At 45.0% G+C, this 16,096-nt stretch overlaps 1 protein-coding gene across 2 annotated transcripts in view; it reads right to left on the bottom strand.

The window, feature by feature from the left end:
- Positions 1 to 16,096, bottom strand: part of LOC137379143 (BTB/POZ domain-containing protein kctd15) — a 91,793-nt gene that overhangs the window by 32,425 nt on the left and 43,272 nt on the right. The gene's annotated exons all lie outside the window — the stretch shown is intronic.

The raw sequence follows: 16,096 nt of genomic DNA, 5'->3' as shown, positions 1-16,096 counted from the left end.
ACAAAGTGAGACAACAGAGCATGGGGACAAAAATGGCATGGGCCAATAGGAACTTATAAATACAACGAACATCATGCAGGCTTGGCGTTCAGTCTGTGAGGATGTGCGGCAACTGCCTGGCACGACTCGGAAGTCTACAGCTCACATTTACAGTTACATCGATGAGGCTTGCTCATTGGAGAGTGTGGCCACTTCATTGGATTCTGCTGCAGACTCCCAGCTAACAGACCACAGTCCAATCAGTGCCTCCATCCTCACAGCAGCAAAGACTGCAACTCTGGCAACACCGGGTGGAGAGACAGACAGAAGCCTGCGTTCCAGATGCTGGTGCTCACAATGCAGGCTGCTGTCTCACTGTCTCTATCTCTCGCAGCTTCCAGGATGTGAGAGCTGCCGCTAGACCAGCAGGTCCCCCTCATTAGTGAGGACATGGATCTGGAACGCAGTTAGAGTTGCCAACCCTCCTGGATTGTCCTGCAGTCTCCAGGAATTGCAGGATGCTGCAAGTAAAAACACAGGAAAAAAATCATAGGGAGCATTAAGAAAAAGTGGTTTTTCCCCATTTTTTTCAACACTTTTATTTATTAACAAAGAAATTTGAACTTTATTATCATTGAAGGTTCTAATGCCATGATTTGGCCATAATCGGATCTTCCAATTACTGGACGTATGAAAAGTGACAGACAGGAAATGACCAGCTGGTCTGTTCGGCCTGCCCCACTCCATGATGGCCAGAGAATTAGGACTGGCTACTTCCCATTCCAATCGTCCCACCCATCACCAGCCGGAAATTCCTGGGTCGTGTCTTCATCCTAATTTAAGTTCTTTTTTCTTTTCCCACAAATGAGTTGAATTTTGATTCTCAGACAAATAAAAAAGCTCTGATTACTATCAGCAGTATTTTTCATAGTTAGAAAATGATAATCATAGAATCATAGAATGGTTACAGCATAGAAGGAGGCCATTCGACCCATCGTGCCCATGCCAATTCTCAGTAAGAGCAATGCATCTAGTCCCACTCTCCTGTCTTTTCCCCATAGCCCTGCAAATTCTTTCTCTTCAGATAATTATCCAATTCCCTTTTGAAAGCCACGATTGAATCTGCCTCCACCACACTCTCAGGTAGTGCATTCCAGATCCTAACCACTCGCTGCGTGAAAAAGTATTTCTTCATGTCGCCTCTGGCTCTTTACAAACCACCTTAAACTGGTGTCTTCTAGTTCTTGACCCTTCCGCCAATGGGAACAGTTTCCCTTTATCTACTCTGTTCAGATCCTTCATGATTTTGAAATAATGTTTTAAACAGAAAGAGAAACACACGTCACATCCCGCACCGTCACTCCTCACTTGATGTCGACAAGCATAATCTGCACAATTCCTGATCTCATCCACTTTTTATTTGACAAGCAAACATTGTGGCCCTAAATACAAAAAGAAAACCAGCCTGACCTGAACTGACCTATTAATTTAAAAAATTAATTTAATTTAAAAAAATCACAGTAATTGCACCCTGTAATACTAAAGGAACATATACCTCTAGTCTAGTATGAGTCACACATTATAGCATCTCTGTCCTAAGGTAGTTTATCCCCTGACTTAGCCTGGACAATGTCGTGAGAAATCTAGTAGTAACAGATGCTAATGTCACACTATAGATGTCACACTTTGTTAAAGATGCAAAATGATGGGTGCTTCTGAGCTACAGTGTGAAACTGACAGGCACATTATAATCTGCTAATCCATGACCAAACAACAATTAGCCTCTGAGTGACCTCAGTTTGTTTTCCCAACAATTTCGTTTTGTGACCTTAAGCAGAATTAGCTCCACCTTAGCAGAAAAATACATTGTGCACACCAGAGTTTAACATTCATCATGCAGACAAAAATCATACAAGGCCAGCCATATAATCTCAATATTGTACTATTTTAGAGAAACACAATGGGATTGTTGATAAAGGCACTACCCGGTACAATGTTCACAGAATTAGTTCAAACCCTCCCCTTTATATTGAGTGATAAAGACTGAGTCATTCCCAGGTTGAACACCCAATCTGTGGTGAGTTCACTGATCTCAATTGCCCTACACAACTCTGTGCTACAGAGGGTCCCTGATCTTTTCAGTTATTATGTTATCTCTCCTGGAAAGTGCAGATGGACATTGGGAGTAGACAGGATCAGACACGGCTACAATAGGTTCTTGAGTCAAACAGATTGCTGACACTCTGGGATTGGCTTGGAGTCTCCAGGCATTGAGATTAATTTCCAGGACACCATTGCGAGCAAATACCCGGAGAGAAAAATCATACAGTCAATTTTTAAAAATTGGATGTTATTTTCATTTTCTTTGTGCACTTTTATTAGTTATAAAAATATTGGAGATGAGAAATTTGTCTGTTTGATTAACATCCAATTGAGTAACAAAATGTGTTCACTTCACACTTGGTGTGGGAAAGTGGGGCAATCAGGAGGATGGGTGCATTGTGTGACCAATGGCAGAAAAACTGATTATCTGTATTTTTGTACTACAATCTTGGACTTTTATGTGTTTCAAAAAAAACTGAAAAAAAGATTTTGCTCAGTGAAAGACTCCTGCAAAAATAATTGGAATTCCTGCAATGTTTTGAAAGGAAGCTCAGAACAAGGGTTGAACTTAATGGGTGTTTTGAAAGGAAGGTAAACTTGAAAAAGGACAGGAAGGTCAGTAGTTTCAAGGAAATCACAGGGGTTTGGCCTTTCTTCAAAGCAGCTTGAGTGACAAGGGGGAGACACTGTGTCTGGACATGTGACCATGTTCAGGAAGGTTCTTTTTTCATTTTGGACCCTTGAAAAGCCTGTGAATTGGACAAAGGCATTTGAAATCTTTGCTTGACCTGCCTGGAAGAAGAGAGAAAAGACCCAGAAAAGTGTTACCTCTCTCTGTAAAGGAGACTTGCATCTCTTGAAAGGAATCCTGCATTTGAAAGGTGATAGATTCCTGTTGCCTCCAGTCTCTGAAGAATTTCTGCATCCAGTGAAATTCCTGCTGCCTCCTGTGTTCTACGAAAATCCTGAAATCTGAAGAATTCTTCTACTGCTAGACTGCTGCTTCAAAACCCAAGCAGATGTTACTACACCCTGATGGAAGACTTATGTGATGCCTGCTGCAGTTAAATTGTCGTGAACACCTACCCATCACAGACTGTTCATCAACCTCACCTGGAGAGACTTCGAATGGCATCCGACTCTGGGACACCTCACTGTACTGAAAACATCCTACCAGAACGTGAACCTCAATTTTTTTTTATTATTCCTTCCATTCCTAAGAAACAGTTGTTTTAACCAGAAACTAGTTAACCACTTCTTTTTGAATATATGCGTGTGTGCATGAGGGTTAAGGGATTAAGGAATTTTCTTATATATATAGATTTATCTCATTTGTAGTTAAGGCCTATTATTTCTTTTCTAATAAATAATTAATGTTGTTGTTATTTAAAGAAACCTGGCTTGGTGTGCTTTATTCTGGCGGAAAAATACAGTATTTAATTTGAATATTCTTTGGTAGGTGGGAAACCTTATTTGATATGCTATGGCCTGTGGAGTTGTGGGACTGAATTAACAGTACATTAATCCCGCCTTGGTTAAAACACTGGTCATGATCATAGTGCCGTTTGTGGGATCCACAAATTGCCTGCTACATTTCCTACATTACTACAATGACTATACTTTGCTCCATCTTTTACTACTGACTAAATTTCCATCCAGCTCAGAAGTGGTGATGGGGCCAAGCAAATTCACTCCACTGCTGTCAGTCCTGAACTAGTCTGGCCACTTCAGTCATCCGTATCCCTTTCTGCGACCAGTCACTCTTGAAATTGTTCATCCTGCGCTTTCTTGGTTTTCCTCAACCTCTTGTTCCATGTACCTCTGTGCACACAGCCTTGAGAAAGGTATTCTAGCTGTTTACATTCTTCAAATGTATTGGTCGCTGTTGTCTTTCTTGGATCTTCTGTACAAGCTTTGTTTCTTGTTCTGAGTCCTCTTCATACTATATCATCTTGCTCCTTTGTGTCCTGGATACTCCCAGCACTCCTCTCAACAAATTTAACAGACTGCTTATTTCAGCCAATCATAATTTATTGCCCTACAGACGTGCAACGCCTTTGAGAAATGTGACACTAGGACACACATAGTACAAGACTTCAACCACCCAGATAGATACCTAGAATCAGAGAATGATACAAACATAGGAGGAGGCCATTCAGCCCATTGTGTATCTGCTGACTCTTTGAAACAGCTATCCAATTAGTCTCACTCTCCTGCACTTTCCCTATAGCTTTGTAAATTCTTCCCTTCTTTATCCAATTCCCTTTTGAATCTGCTTCCCCTACCCTTACAAACAGTGCAGTACAGATCATAACAATTTATTATGTAATTTTTTTTCCCTCATGTCACCTCTGGTTCTTTTACCAATCACTTTATATCTGTGTCTCTGGTTACCGACCCTCCTGTCACTGGAAACAGTCTGTCCTTATTCATTCTATCAAAACCCTTCATGATTTTGAACACCTCTATCAAATCTCACCTTAACCTTCTCTGCTCTAAGAATAACTCAAGATTCTCTAGTCTTTCAGATGAACACTTACAGTGAGAACAATAATATGTTTTTGCAGGTAATTGGGGTTATGAACACAGCAGTTGGGTGATTACTGAAGAAGCCTATCCCCTACATTTAAAACCAAAGAAGCATCACAAGGAAAGCTGTTACTGCCATCACTATAAGGCGCTCAAGTTCTTAATTAATCTGAGCACAATCAGAAACATAGGGCTGAATTTTATCAGTGAAAGAGCGGCCTTCCGACACGGAGGTGCTGCCACACAGCCCCCGCGATATTACTTAGCAAAGATTTACATTTTTAAAGGGATATTAGATTAGATTTGCTTTCAATAAATAATTAGAAGATGTAGGCCTTTTCCCAACCCCCCCCCCCCACCCCATGCTCTTTTCATTGCCCTATATTCAGAAAACTTATTTCATTCCCCACCCGAACGTTCCCTCACAACGTTCTCATATTTTCCCTTCAACCCCTTCCCACCATCCCCACATCAGCAAAAAGTGTTTTCTCCACTCCCCCACCCCTCCCACCCTGATAATTTTATTCCTCCCCCCTCCTCACCAGTGTCTCACCTTGGAACTCAACGGAGTTCCAAAGGCGTGCGAGTCGCTCCGGGTGGCCTTCTCAGCGTCATGTGTCATGGCAGGCTGCTCCCACTAGCATTTTACGGGCCTCCCCGCCACGGCCCACAACATCGAGGGGCCCATAATGTCAAGAGCTTTAATGCCTTCTCATTCCCACTGTGTTCCCCATAAGAAAGTGTGAAAAAAGAATTTGCACTTTTCACAACCTCATGCTGTCCCAAAACGTTTCACAGCTAATGAAGCACTTTTGAAGTGTAGTCACTGTTGTTATGGAGGGAAATATGAGGGGATATAAACATCGTCACTGCACACTCACGTTAGCTTGGTTCAGTGGGTAGCACTCTCACCTCTGAGTCAAATAGCTGCAGGGGGTGGGGGTTGTCTGCTTGGGGAATTGCAGTTGGGTGCATGCAGGCTGGGGTGGGGTGCAGTTTTTCCTTAACAATGTGTATTTGTTCCAGATTTTTTGCCGAGCTGTTGTTTCACTGATACCAGCCTTGTTGCCAAATATAGTCTCACTGGGTCACTGTGGTTCCAGTACAGTGAAGCAAACTCCTCCTCTGCCCGTTATTCTAACCATAATCCGATGAACACAAGCAGCTGCTGTAGAGACTTGCTTCCTGGGGCTCAGAGCCTCGAGCTGGGAGTGCTGCATTTTGCACTGTGATTCAGAGACATGCAGCTTGACGACACATTTCCTGCACCTATCGGACCAGCCTTCAAAAGTCAGACAGGATTCTTAGACATGGGTGTATCCCCTTCTCTCTAGGCACTTGGGAGACACAATCCTTAGATACTGGCCAAAACTCAGCTCAAAAATAGACAAGGCACCTGCTGCGGAGAGTGGGGCTAACACTCCACAATATCCATCGAGTGAGAGGCTAGCACCGTACAGTGCTCATTGACAGCGCGGCCAGCACTGTGCAGTGTCCATCCAGAGAGCAGCCATCACTGCTGAATGCTCATCTAGAGGGGCAAATAGTACAATACCCATCAAGAGGGGACAGAGCACTATACAGTAGGCAGAGTGAGGGGCTCACACTGCATACTACACATCGAGAGAGGAGCTAGCACTGCCAGTGCCCATTGTTCCAAGGGTGTTGCCCCTCACTGGAGTACAGTTCCTGAAGGTGCTGACTCTCACTTGAGGTACAGTTTCTGAAGGCACTCTCACTGGGGAGATAGTTCCTGAAGGTGCTGACTCTCACTGGGGTACAGTTCCTGAAGGTGCTGACTCTCACTGGGGTACAGTTACTGAAGGTGCTGACACTCACTGGGGTACAGTTACTGAAGGTGCTGACACTCACTGGGGTACAGTTCCTGAAGGTGCTGACTCTCACTGGGGTACAGTTACTGAAGGTGCTGACACTCACTGGGGTACAGTTCCTGAAGGTGCTGACTCTCACTGGGGAAGAGTTCCTGAAGGTGCTTACCTTCACTTACCTTCCGTGAGAGGAGCGGACCCGTGTGAGAGGAGTCCAGGCGCGCTGGAGTGTTGAAAAAAGAAAAAAAGTCAACAGTGACATCACAGGAAAGCTGCAAGGTGCTTGGTTGGTGCCTGTATCAGGGGAGAGTACTTTTTTTTTCAAAAACTACCGTATAAGTGATAAAGTTAGTACTACTAAAATGTGTGTTTTTTAAATTAGTGTAATTTATTCAGGACTTTAGATTGTAGTGGGTAGTGTTTGGAGTAGAACAAGGCCCCTAGTGTAATTAGTATTTTTTAATTAAAGGGAGTAACTAAGTAATATAAAGGTAAGTCATGGCAGGAGAACTCGCACCCGTGATATGCTCCTCCTGCGCTATGTGGGAAATCAGGGACGCTTCCAGTGTCCCTGACGACCATGTGTGCAGGAAGTGTATCCGTCTGCAGCTACTGGCTACCCGCATTACTGAGCTGGAACTGTGGGATTCACTGTGGCGCATCCGCGATGTTGAAATCGTCGTGGATAGCACGTTTAGCGAGGTGGTCACAACCCAGGCAAATGCAGCAAAGGCAGGAAGGGAATGGGTGACCACCAGGCAGAGTACAGGAAGGCAGGTAGTGCAGGAGTCCCCTGTGGCCATCCCCCTCTCTAACAGATATACCGCTTTGGATATTTTTGGAGGAGATGGTTCAGGGGAAAGCAGCAAGAGTCAAGTTCATGGCACCATGGGTGGCTCTACTGCACAGGAGGGGTGGAAGCAGAGTGGCAGGGCTATAGTGATAGGGGATTCAATTGTAAGGGGAACAGACAGGTATTACTGCGGCCGCAAAAAAGACTCCAGGGTGGTATGTAGCCTCCCTGGTGCAAGAGTCAAGGATGTCTCTGAACGGCTGCAGGGCATTCTGAGGGGGGAGGGCAAGCAGCCAGTTGTCGTTGTACATATCGGTACCAATGGCATCGGTGAAAAAAAAGGGATGAGGTCCTACAAGCTGAATATAGGGAGTTAGGACAAAAATTAAAAAGTAGGACTTCAAAGTAGTAATCTCAGGATTACTACCAGTGCCATGTGCTAGCGAGAACAGAAATATAAGGATATATCAGATGAATACCTGGCTGGAGAAATGGTGTAGGGGGGAGGGATTCAGATTTCTGGGACATTGGGACTGGTTCTGGGGAAGGTGGGACCAGTACTAGCTGTACGGGTTGCATCTGGGCAGGACCGGGACCAATTTCCTTGGGGAGGTGTTCGCTAGTGCTGTCGGAGAGGGTTTAAACTAGAATGGCAGAGCGATGGGAATCTGAGCGGGGAGACAGAGGAGAGGGAAACAAGGATAGAAATGAAAGGCAGAAAGGTAAGAAGCAAAAGTGGAAGGCAGAGAAAACAAGGACAAGAAACAAATGGGGCCATAGTGTAAAATAAAAACTAGGATGACTAACAATGTTAAAAAGACAAGTCTAAAGGCATTGTGTCTTAATGCGCGGAGCATTCGCAATAAGGTAGATGAACTAATAGTGCAAATAGATATAAACAGTTGTGATTTAGTAGCGATTACGGAGACATGGCTGCAAGGTGACCAAGGATGGGAACTGAACATCCATGGCTATTCAGTATTTAGGAAGGACAGGCAACAAGGGAAAGGAGGAGGGGTAGCGATGTTAGTAAAGGAAGAAATGAATGCAATAGTGAGGAAGGATATTGGCTCAGAAAATCATGATGTGGAATCTGTATGGGTGGAGCTAAGAAACACCAAGGGGCAGAAAAACGTTGGTGGGGGTTGTCTATAGGCCCCCAAACAGTAGTGGAGATGGAAGGGATGGCATTAAACAGGAAATTAGAGATGCATGCAATAAGGGTACAACTGTAATCATGGGTGACTTTAATCTACATATAGATTGGTCAAACTAAATTGGCAATAATACTGTGGAAGAGGATTTCCTGGAGTGTGTACGTGACAGTTTTTTAGACCAATACGTTGAGGAACCAACTAGAGAACAGGCTATCCTAGACTGGGTATTGTGCAATGAGAAAGGATTAATTAACAATCTTGTTGTGTGGGGTCTCTTGGGGAGGAGCGACCATAACATGATAGAGTTCTTCATTAATATGGAGAGTGAAGTAATTGAATCCAAAACTAGGGTCCTGAATCTAAATAAAGGAAACTACGAAGGTATGAGGCGCGAGTTGGCCATGGTAGATTGGGGAACTTTACTAAAAGGGTTGACGGTGGAAAGGCAATGGATAATATTTAAAGAACGTGTGCATGAACTACAACAATTATTCATTCCTGTCTGGCGCAAAAATAAAACTGGAAAGGTGACTCAACCGTGGCTTACAAAAGAAATTAGGGATAGTTTTAGATCCAAAGAGGAGGCATATAAAATTGCCAGAAAAAGCAGCAAGTCTGAGGATTGGGAGCAGTTTAGAATTCAGCAAAGGAGGACAAAGAGGTTGATTAGGTGGGGGGAAATAGAGTATGAGAGTAAACTTGCATGGAACATAAAAACTGACTGTAAAAGCTTCTATAAATATGTGAAGAGAAAAAAATTGGTGAAGACAAATGTAGGTCCCTTACAGTCAGAAACAGGGGAAATTATAATGGGGAACAAAGAAATGGCAGAGCAATTAAACACATACTTTGGTTCTGTTTTCACAAAGGAGGAGAGAAATAACCTCCCAGAAATGTTAGGGAACCAAGGGTCTAATGAGAGGGAGGAACTGAAGGAAATCAGTTTTAGTAAAAAGATCGGGCTAGGGAAATTAATGGGGTTAAAGGCTGACCAATCCCCAGGGCCTGATAATTTATATCCCAGAGTACTAAAGGAAGTGGCCCTGGAAATAGTGGATGCATTGGTGGTCATCAAAATTGTATAGACTCTGGAGCAGTTCCTACAGATTGGAGGGTGGCAAATGTTAACCCCACTATTTAAAAAAGGAGGGAGAGAAAAAACAGGGAATTATAGACCAGTTAGCCTTATATCAGTAGTGGGGAAAATGCTAGAGGCTATTATAAAAGACGTGATAGCAGAACACTGGCAAAGCATAAACAGGATTGGGCAAAGTCAGCATGGGTTTAAGAAAGGGAAATCATGCTTAACAAATCTACTGGAGTTTTTTTTGAGGATGTAACTAGTAGAATAGATAAGGGAGAACCAGTGACTATGGTGTATTTGGATTTTCAGAAAGTTTTTGATAATGTCTCATATCAGAAGTTAGTGAGCAGAATTAAAGCACATGGGGGTAATTTACTGGCATGGATTGAGAATTGGTTGACAGACAGGAAACAGAGAGTAGGAATAAATGGGTCTTTATCCGGGTGGCAGGTAATGACTAGTGGGGTACCGCAGGGATCAGTGCTTGGGCTCCCAGCTATACACAATATATATTAATGACTTGGGTGAGGGAACTAAATGTAACATTTCCAAGTTTGTAGAGGACACAAAGCTGGGGAATGAAGTGAGCTGTGAGGAGGATGCAAAGAGGCTCCAATGTGATTTCGACAAGTTGGGTGAGTGGGCAAATGCATGGCAGATGCAGTATAACGTGGATAAATGTGAGGTTATCCACTTTGGTTGTAAAAACAGAAAGGCAGATTATTATCTGACAGGTGATAGATTGAGAAAGGGGGAGGTGCAATGAGACCTGGGAGTCCATGTACACCAGTCGCTGAAAGCAAGCCTTCAGGTGCAGCAAGCAGTTAGGAAGACGAATGGTATGTTGGCCTTCATTGCAAGAGGATTTGAGTACAGGAGCAAAGATGTCTTACTGCAGTTATACAGGGCCTTGGTGAGACCACATCTGGAGTATTGTGTGCAGTTTTGATCTCCTTATCTGAGGAAGGATGTTTTTGCCATGGAGGGAGTGCAAAGAAGATTTACTAGGCTGATTCCTGGGATGGCAGGATTGATGTACGAGGAGCGATTGGGTTGACTAATCCTATATGTGGGGCGGCACAGTGGCGCAGTGGTTAGCACTGCAGCCTCACAGCTCCAGCGACCCGGGTTCAATTCTGGGTACTGCCTGTGTGGAGTTTGCAAGTTCTCCCTGTGTCTGCGTGGGTTTCCTCCGGGTGCTCCGGTTTCCTCCCACATGCCAAAGACTTGCAGGTTGATAGGTAAATTGGCCATTATAAATTGCCCCTAGTATAGGTAGGTGGTAGGGAAATATAGGGACAGGTGGGGATGTAGTAGGAATATGGGATTAGTGTAGGATTAGTATAAATGGGTGGTTGATGGTCGGCACAGACTCGGTGGGCCGAAGGGCCTGTTTCAGTGCTGTATCTCTAAACTAAACTAAACTAAAACTATATTCACTAGAGTTGAGAAGAATGAGAGGGGATCTAATAGAAACCTATAAAATTCTAACAGGACTAGACAGGCTAGATGCAGGGAGGATGTTCCCGATTGCTGTGGAGTCCAGAACCAAGGGTCACAGTCTCAGGATACGGGGTATGCCATTTAGAACCGAGATGAGGAGAAATGCCTTCACTTAGAGGGTGGTGAACCTGTGGAATTCTCTACTGCAGAAGGCAGTGGAGACCAAGTCATTAAATATATTCAAGAAGGAGATGGATATATTTCTTAATACCAAAGGGATCAAGGGATATGGGGAGAAAGTGGGAACAGGGTACTGAATTAGACCATCAGCCATGATCTTTTTTGAATAGCGGAGCAGGCCCAAAGGGCCGAATGGCCTACTCCTGCTCCTATTTTCTATGTTTTTATATTGATTCACTGAGAGACCAAAAATCTGTCTATCTCAGCCTTAACTATATTCAACGATGAAGCATCCACAACCCTCTGGGGTAGAGAATACAAAAGATTCACAACCCTTTGAATGAAGAAATTTCTTCTCATCTCAGTGCTAAATGATCAGCCCCTTATCCTGAAACTGTGCCCCCTTGTTCCGCATTCCCCAGCCAGCAGGAACATCCTCTGTGTTTACCCTGTCAAGCCCCTTCAGAATCTTGTATATTTCAATCAGATCATTTTTCATTCTTCTGAACATATAGATCCAATTTCCTCAACCTCTCATCATTGGACAAGCTTCTCATCCCAGGAATTAATCCATAGTGAACCTTCAGTGTACCGTCTCCTTCCTTCAATATGGAGAGCAAAACTGCATACAGTACTCTAGGTGTGGTTTCACCAAAGCCCTGTCCAATTGTAGCAAGATTTCCATATTCTTGTATTCCAATCTCCTTGCAAATTGCTTGCTGCACCTGCATGCCTGGGAGAGAGGAGAGGCAGGCTGGCTGGATGGGAGAAAGGAGAGGTAGGCTGGCTGAGAGAGAGGAGAGGCAGGCTGGCTGGATGGGAGAAAGGAGAGGTAGGCTGGCTGAGAGAGAGGAGGCAGGCTGGCTGGGAGAGAGGAGAGGCAGGCTGGCTGGCTGGGAGAGAGGAGAGGCAGGCTGGCTGGGAGAGAGGAGAGGCAGGCTGGCTGGCTGGGAGAGAGGAGAGGCAGGCTGGCTGGGAGAGAGGAGAGGCAGGTTGGCTGGCTGGGAGAGAGGAGAGGCAGGCTGGCTGGGAGAGAGGAGAGGCAGGCTGACTGGGAGAGAGGAGAGGCAGGATGGCTGGGGGAGAGAAGAGGCAGGCTGGCTGGGAGAGAGGAGAGGCAGGCTGGCTGGGGAGAGGACAGGCAGGCTGACTGGGGGAGAGGAGAGGCCGGCTGGCTGGGAGAGAGGAGAGGCAGGCTGGCTGGGAGAGAGGAGAGGCAGGCTGGCTGGGAGAGGAGAGGCAGGCTGACTGGGGGAGAGGAAAGGCAGGCTGGCTGGGAGAGAGGAGAGGCAGGCTGGCTGGGAGAGAGGAGAGGCAGGCTGGCTGGGAGAGAGGAGAGGCAGGCTGGCTGGGAGAGAGGAGAGGCAGGCTGACTGGGAGAGAGGAGAGGCAGGCTGACTGGGGGAGAGGAGAGGCAGGCTGACTGGGGGAGAGGAGAGGCAGGCTGACTGGGGGAGAGGAGAGGCAGGCTGGCTGGAAGTCGGTGCACACTGGGTTTGAAGAAAAAGCGAAAAGAAAATCTAACAGCGACATCACGGGAAAGCCATAAATTGATTGGTTGGGGAGTAACTGCTGTTAGAGTTTGTGTCCAAATAGCTGGAAAATTAGAAAAATGTAAAATTTTCATTTAAATATAACCCTCCTTATAAGTGGTAAGATTTATTAGTATTAGCGGATGCGATGAGGATCATCTTCAAATCCTCACTAAGTACAGACAAGGTACCAGATGATTAGAGGTCTGCGAACGTTGTACCATTGTTTAAAAAGGGTGCGAGGGATAAGCCAGATAATTATAGGCCAGTCAGTCTGATCTCGGTGGTGGGTAAATTGTTAGAATCTATTCTGAGGGACAGGATAAACTGCCACTTAGAAAGGCATGGATTAATAGTCAGCATGGATTTGTTAGGGGATGGTCATGCCTTACTAACTTGATTGAGTTTTTTGAGGAAGTGACAAGGAGAATTGGTGAGGGTAGTGCAGTGGAGGTGGTCTACATGGATTTTAGTAAGGCATTTGACAAGGTCCCACATGACAGACTGGTCAGTAAAATGAAAGCCCATGGGATTCAGGGGAAAGTGGCAGGTTGGATCCAGAATCGGCTCAGTGACAGGAAACAATGGGTAGTAGTCGATGAATATTTTTGTGAATGGAAAGCTGTTTCCAGTGGCGTTCCACAAGGCTCAGTGTTGGGCCCCTTGCTGTTTGTGGTATGTAGTAATAATTTGGACTTAAATGTGGGTGGCATGATTGAGAAATTTGCTGATGACACAAAAGTTGGCCCTGTAGTTAATAGTGAGGAGAAAAGCTGTGGACTCCATAATGATATCAATGTTTTGGTTGAAACGGCGGAAAAGTGGCAAATGGAATTCAATCCAGAAAAGTGTGAAGTATTGCATTTGGGGAGGGCAAATAAAGCGAGGGAATATACAATAAATGGAAGAATACTGAGAGGGCCAGAAGAAGTGAGAGACCTTGGAGTGCATGTCCACAGGTCCCTGAAGGTGGCAGGACGGGTGGATAGAGTGGTGAAGAAGGCATATTGATTGCTTTCCTTTATTGGCCAAGGTATAAAGTACAAAAGCAGGAATGTGTTGCTGGAATTGTATAGAGTGTTGGTTAGGCCACAGCTGGAGTATTACGTGCAGTTCTGGTCACCACATTACAGAAAGGACATAATTGCTCTGGAGAGAATACAGAGGAGATTTACAAGAATGTTGCCAGGGCTTGAAGGTTGCAGCTATGAGGAAAGATTGGAGAGGCTAGGGTTGTTTTCCCTGGAACTGAGGAGGCTGAGGGGTGACTTGATTGAGGTGTACAAAATTATGAGAGGCCTAGATAGAGTGGACAGGAAGGGGCTGTTTCCCCTGACGGGGTGGTCAGTCACCAGAGAACACAAATTTAAGGTGATTGGTTTAAGGATTAGAGGGGACATGAGGGGAAATGTTTTCACCCAGAGGGTGGTGGGTGTCTGGAATTCGCTGCCAGGAACGGTGGTGGAGGCAGAGACCTTCAATTCTTTTGAAAGGTACCTGAACATGTACCTGAGGTGCTGGAACCTGCAGGGCTATGGACCAGGTGCTGGAAGGTGGGATTAGTTTGGGCGGATAGTTTATTCAGCTGGCGCAGACACATGGGCTGAATAGCCTCCTTCTGTGCTGTACTTTTTCTATGGTTCTAAATTAGTAATGGTGAGTAGAGGCATTAATTTAAAAATTATTTTTTTAAAATAATTAAATTAATCAATCAAGTAGTTAATTAAAACACAATAATGATGGCGGGGCGGGTGATGTGTTGCAGCTGTAGCATGTGGGAGCTGGGGGACACCAGTGTGATCCACAGCAACCACATTTGCAATAAGTGTCTGCGGCTCGAGGAGCTTCGGATTAGAGTGGATGACCTGGAGGCCAAGCTACAGACACTGCGATGTATCAGAGAGGGGGAAAAGTTACCTGGAAACTTTGTTCCAGAAGGCAGTCACACCCCATAGGATAGCGTCTTCTGATTTGTTCAGTGGTCAGGGACACGAGGGTGTGACTGCGTGTGAGGCAGGTAAGGGGATCCAGAATTGTCCAAGAGGTTTGAGTTTCTTTCAGCTTGTATGGATGAGAGCAAGGGCTGCAGGGTTGATGAGCAATCTGACCATGGCACCATGGTACAGGAAGCCATTCAAGCAGGAGGAGTAAATAGGAATGTAGTGGTAGTTAGGGACTGTATAGTCTGGGGGATAGACACTGTTCTCTGCAGCCAAGAGCAAGAGTCCAGAAGGCTGTGTTGCCTGCCTGGTGCCAGGGTTCTGGACATTTGCTCAGGACTGGAGAGGAACATGCAGTGGGAGGAGAAGGACCCAGTTATCGTGATCCACATGGGTACTAAAAACAGAGAGGACTAGGAAAGAGGTTCTGCATAGAAGGCATGAGCAGCTAGGGGCTGAATTGAAAAGTAGAACCTCAAAGGTAATAATCTCTGGATTATTACCTGGGCCACGAGCAAATTGGAGTATGGTAAATAAGATTAGAGGGGTAAATAAGATTAGAGAGTTAAAGGCGTGGCTCAAAGATTGGTGTGGGCGAAATGGGTTTCGATTCATGGGGCACTGGCACCAGTACTAAGGAAAGTGGGAGCTGTACTGTTGGGACGTTCTTCACCTGAACCATGCTGGGACCAGTGCTCTGGCGAGTCATATAATGAGGGCGGTAGAGAGAACTTTAAACTAAATAGTGGGGACATGGGATCAAGTGAGGGAAGATGTGATAATTCAGAGAGACAAGAGAAGGCAAAAGAGCAAGGTAGCAATAAGGGAATTGATAATCTGAGTGTGGCAGGAAGGGAAGATTGGAGGGATGCAAAACTGGTAACAGGAAGTATAAAAGTAGTAAGCAAAATTAGAAGACAGAAGAGGCGAAGGCAAGCATCAAATAGGATAAGAATGCAGGATAATGTTAAAAAGTCAAAATTAAAGGCACTCTATCTGAATGTACGCAGCATTCGCAACAAGGTAGATGATTTGAAGACACAAATAGAGGTAAATGTGTATGATATAATTGCCATTGCAGAGGTGTGGTTACAGGGTGACCAAGGCTGGGAAATGAATATTCAAGGTATTCATCATTTAGGAAGGAGCGGCGGCAGGCTCTCTCTCTCTCTGATATAAAAGCAAAATACTGCAGATGCTGGAAATCTGAAACAAAAACAATAAATGCTGGATTCACTCAGCAGGTCTGGCAGCATCTGTGGAAAGAGAAGCAGAGTTAACGTTTCGGGTCAGTGACCCTTCTTCGGAAGGGTCGGCAGTTCCGAAGAAGGGTCACTGACCCGAAACGTTAACTCTGCTTCTCTTTCCACAGATGCTGCCAGACCTGCTGAGTGGATCCAGCATTTCTTGTTTTTGTCTCTCTCTCTCTGTCTCTGTACCGGCATGCGCTGAGATTCGAAACAGGGGGAATAAAACTTACAGTAACATCATGGGACATCTGCAAGGTGATTAGTTGGGTAAGTAACA

The sequence above is a fragment of the Heterodontus francisci genome, chromosome 17 (genome assembly GCF_036365525.1).
Source record: "Heterodontus francisci isolate sHetFra1 chromosome 17, sHetFra1.hap1, whole genome shotgun sequence".
In the NCBI taxonomy this organism is placed as follows: domain Eukaryota; kingdom Metazoa; phylum Chordata; class Chondrichthyes; order Heterodontiformes; family Heterodontidae; genus Heterodontus; species Heterodontus francisci.
This window is presented reverse-complemented; position numbering and strand designations above follow the sequence as displayed.